A 5,013-nucleotide genomic window follows, 5' to 3' on the forward strand; every position below is an offset into this window, starting at 1 on the left:
GATTCAGGTGTCCTGTGGCTGGTGTCTCACTGTGAGTCCTTTCTTTTAAAAAAAGTATCTTACATAGCATAGTTTCAATTTTAACATTTTGTTATAACCTAAAACTATATTTATCACACTACTTAAGAGAATTAATACAGCATTACTTTCTAACACATGTAACGTTCATTTTAATATTTGCGAAAAGGCAATCATAAAATACATGGATTTTTCACAAAGAACATCATAAATGTTGTCTCCTCCTTGTCCACAGGACATGGAGCCGCTGGGATTGTTTGGATCACAAAACCCAATTAAAGCAGGGAGAGATGTTGGGCTGAGGGCTGCTGCTCCTGTTCCTGCCAGCAGCACCCACCTCCCTTCCCTGGAAAAGCCAAATCCCATTTCCCCAGGTGGGAGCAGCTCCTCCCTGCTCAGGGCAGCCAGCCCTGGAGGGTGCAGAGGTCCTGCAGCCCCATTGCAGCATCTCCCAGCTCCACATCCCACACTCCCTGCAAGCTGGAGCTGCCTGGGGCTTCCTGTTTGGAATTGCAAGCAAATATTGCCCTTGGTGTGCTCCCAGCAGCTCCAGGAGTGCTGGGCAGCTTCTGCTGGATGTTCTTCCAAACATGAGCTGGGGGCACAGCCTGATCCTGCAGAAGAGGAGGAAAAACCACTGGAATTGCAGCTGTAGGGATACAGGAAATCCTGGCTGGAATTTCACTGGAAACCTCTGGGTTTGAGCGCCTCCACAGCAGCCTCTTCCCAGCACCTGGAGTTGCAGCAGCATCCCAGCTCTGTGGCCTGGCTGTGTGAAGCTCCGTGAGGTGTTTGGCAGCACTCTGAGCCCCCTTTTCACCCTGGAAGAATGTTGGGATGGGGTTGTCCTGCCCCAGCTGTGGGAACAGGGGGAAAAGGGGAGAGTAACAGAGAAGAGCAGAGCAGAGAGAACCTGGGATGGGATGGGATGGGATGGAAAGGATCATAATGTCCACCCAGTGCCACCCCTGCCATGGCAGGGACACCTCCCACTGTCCCCAGTGCCCAGCCTGGCCTTGGGCACTGCCAGGGATCCAGGGGTGGAATTCCATCCCAGCCCTGCCCACCCTGCCAGGGAACAATTCCTCATTGCCAAGATCCCACCCAGCCCTGCCCTCTGGCACTGGCAGCCATTCCCTGGGTGCTGTCCCTGCATCCCCTGGAAATTGTCTCTCTCCAGCTTTCCTGGGGCTCCTGCAGGCCCTGCAAGGCCACCCTGAGCTCAGGCCAAAGCTTCTCCTGTGCAGGTGAACAATGCCAGCTGTGCCAGCCTTTCCTGCCAGCAGAGCTGCTCCATCCCTCTGCTCATCCTGGAGCCTCCTCTGGGCTCTCTGCAGCAGCTCCAGCTCCTCCCTGGGCTGGGCCCAGGGCTGGGGCAGCTCTGCAGCTGGGAAATCACCTGGGCAGAGGGGCAGGGTTGGTTTCTGGGCTGCTTCTCCTCAAGACCAGCAGTTTACTTTCCTTTTTATTTGATTTTACTGCCTGGCACCAGCTGCAGTTCCCTTTTCCCCTCATTGCACCTGGATTGGGATTCCTGATGAACAGGATTTTTGTTGCTCTTGGCCCTGGAGTGTGAGCAGCTTGCTCCAATATTTCTCTTTTTTATGGGTGTCCATGTGAGTTTAATAAATTTTTTTGTCTGCTCGAGCTCTGCTGTTGTCTCCTCACTTGTAGGGAAGCAGGAAGCTGTGCCAGGAGTTTTCCTATTGAGGTCCAACAAAACTCTGACCCGTGGAGCCAAAGGAATAACGGGGCCCCCCATGGCCCTAAAGCAGCACTGGGAGCCTCATTAAAATTGATCTGGAATTCTGCAATTAATCAACACTCCCCCAAGACAATGCAGTCAATTAATCAGGCACAAAATGCCCCATCCAGATCACAGGCCCAAGGTTTGGATAAAAACCAAGCCCAAGAGAAACTCTCAGTTCTTGGTGGATAGGGAAGGACCAGGATGTTTCAGCACATGTAATTAGCAACCAATTACTCATTAGGATTGCCCCACCAAGCAAATGGGGAGCACATCCAAGGCCTCTGAGTCCCTTTGCCTCACTGGGCCCTTATTTCATTTTAAAAAATGCAATTTAAAAGCCCTTTTGGGCCGTGCAAGAGGCAAAGAGCTCGTTCAGGCCCAGGGACTGTGGGGGTCAGTCCCAAACCAGTGGGATATCATGGAATCCTGGAATTCCTGAGCTGAAGGGACCCCCAGGATCATCAATCCCAGCCAGGAAAAAGAGGCAAAGAAAGGAACTTTGCTGGGCACCATGGAATGTGATCCCCTATTCCATATTCAGTGACAGGAATTCTGTGGGAACCTGTGCTGAGTGCTGCCCAAAATTAGGGTTTTCCATGAAATCTTGTTGTTATTCAGAAATCTCCTTGTAAAATCCACATTTAACTCCTGGAGAGTTCAACCAGGAGCACCCAGGAGATGCTGCTTCAGGAAGGATGAGCTTGAACACGTATCTCATCCTTGAAATAGGAATTAACAATTGGAAAAAGAGGCAAAGAAAGGAACTTTGCTGGGCCCCATGGAATGTGAACCCCTATTCCCATATTCAGTAATTCTGTGGGAATCTGTGCTGGGTGCTGCCCAAAATTAGGGTTTTCCATGAAATCTTTAAAATTTCCTTGTAAAATCCACATTGTCCTGGAGAGTTCAACCAGGAGCACCCAGGAGCTGCTGCTTCATGGAGGATGAGCTTGAACCCCAGGAGAACATTGGGATGGTTGGGTGGAATTCTTGGTGAAAGGGGCTGTGGGATCCCCTATCCAACAAATCACAGCAAACCATTGCCATAGCTGGGAATTAGGGCACTGGGAGTCCTTCTGGGGAAAACCTGCTCTGCTAAGGAGTGGTGCTGCTCCTTAGGGAATTCACCAGCTGGGAAAGGCTTTCCTCCTTCCAAAGGCTGAGCTTTGGGTCTGGAATCCCCCCGGGCTGCCCAGGTGAGCCCAAGGTGCCTGTTCAGCCCCAGGGTTGGCACCACAGCCCAGCAATCCAGGGAGCACTGCAGGAAGGGAGCTCAGCCAGCTGCCTCAGGGGCTTTTTTATGCTCCTGCCTTTCAGATGGACACCAAAAAATAAAAGCAAAAATAAAAACCTTGGCCCTTCGTTTGTGAGGAGAACAGCCTGGGAATATTTATTATGAAAAGGAGTGATGGAGCAGTTTCCATTCTTCTATTGTTCCTGCTTTTTTCTTCTTTTCTCCTTGTAAAAACACCCGAATAAAAGCAATTTATTAAGAACTGGCGTCGCCTCAAAATAGTTCCCCTTAATGTGAATGCTCTTAGTGACGCTGTAAAATTTATTTACAGTTTCTCTTTTTGCTCATTGTTTGGATGGACCATAGGACACCAATAAAAAAAATCAAGGGATTATTTATGCTAAGCAGATGGAGCAGATGGAGCATTGGTGATAAGCAGCAGCTGGGCCTGATAAGCTGCCTTTAACTCGGGGTTTTCTTCATGCCCACAAGTTGGTTTTTTTTTTTTTGGAGCATTTTTTCTGTCATCCAGCTCCCTTGGTATTGATGGGATGTTAAATGTGGAAATCGAAGTCCATGTTACAGAAAGAGTGAAGAATAAAGGATGAGCAGCAACCTCAAAGTGCTTTCTGAGCACCCTCGTGACTCCTGGTGCTTTTCCAACTTGGGAAGGAAATCAAGAGTGAAAAATAAAATCACAAACCGAGGGGACTTTAAAACATAAACCCAAGGGGAGTTTAAAGCACAAACCAAGGGAGGTTTAAAGCACAGTGTGGAGAACCCCAACAGAGAGAGCAGAGAGTGCAAACCCTGCCTGGATTCCCCTCCAGAGATGTCCCTCCAGGGCTGCCAGATAATGGAACCATGGAATATCCTGAGCTGTAGGGACCCCCAGGGATCCCCCAGTGCCAGCCCTGCCCTGCCCAGAGCCCCCCAAGCCCAGCCTGGGCATCCCTGGCAGCGCTGGCCAAAGGCTCCTGGAGCTGTGGCAGCCTCGGGGCCGTGCCCATGGCCTGGGCAGCCTGGGCAGTGCCAGCACCCTCTGGGCAAGAACCTTGCCCTAAAACCCAACCTAAATCCCTCCTGGCCCAGCCCCAGCTGCTCCCTGGGTGCTGTCCCTGTGGATTGAGGGAAGGACACAGAATTCCCACTGCAGGTGCTCCGTGCTGGGTTCATGATCCCTTCTCCCAGGAGGAGGCAGGCTGGCCTGTGGGTGGTCTGGCCCACACGTCCCTCTGCAGCCAAGGACATCAGAGCAGGACACAGCTGGATGCTCCCCACCCTCTGCCAGGGCTCCCCTGCACAATCCCTTCCATTGATGTTGTTTGGCCTCATCCTAGAAAGGATCCAGTGAGCTCCGAGGGGAAGAGGAGGTGAAGGGAGAGAAAAACAAAACTGCCCCAATAAATTTGGTCACTTATTGTCCCAAGGAGAGAGCTGGGCCAGGTGCAGGGCTGTGATTAGGATCAGGTGTTGGGAATGGCTCCAAGGGCTTCAGCTGGGCTCACTGCAGAGGCTTTGGGGGCTGTGGACAATGAGGCAGCTCATTAATCCTCAGACCTTCACCTTCCTGGCAGTGCATCAGTCATGGACTGGAGAGGGCCAGGGCCTTGGATTCTTGGCGTGGAACAGAAGATTGGAATTATTCTGGGCTGAGCCCCAGCTGGGATCAGGAGAGGGATTGGGACTGGTGTCCCTGTGCCCCCACAGTGATTCCCCAGCTGCAGAGCTGCCCCAGCCCTGGGCCCAGCGCAGGGAGGAGCTGGAGCTGCTGCAGAGAGCCCAGAGGAGGCTCCAGGATGAGCAGAGGGATGGAGCAGCTCTGCTGGCAGGAAAGGCTGGCACAGCTGGCATTGTTCACCTGCACAGGAGAAGCTTTGGCCTGAGCTCAGGGTGGCCTTGCAGGGCCTGCAGGAGCCCCAGGAAAGCTGGAGAGAGACAATTTCCAGGGGATGCAGGGACAGCACCCAGGGAATGGCTGCCAGTGCCAGAGGGCAGGGCTGGATGGGAT

This window comes from Geospiza fortis, unplaced genomic scaffold, assembly GCF_000277835.1.
Source record: "Geospiza fortis unplaced genomic scaffold, GeoFor_1.0 scaffold96, whole genome shotgun sequence".
In the NCBI taxonomy this organism is placed as follows: domain Eukaryota; kingdom Metazoa; phylum Chordata; class Aves; order Passeriformes; family Thraupidae; genus Geospiza; species Geospiza fortis.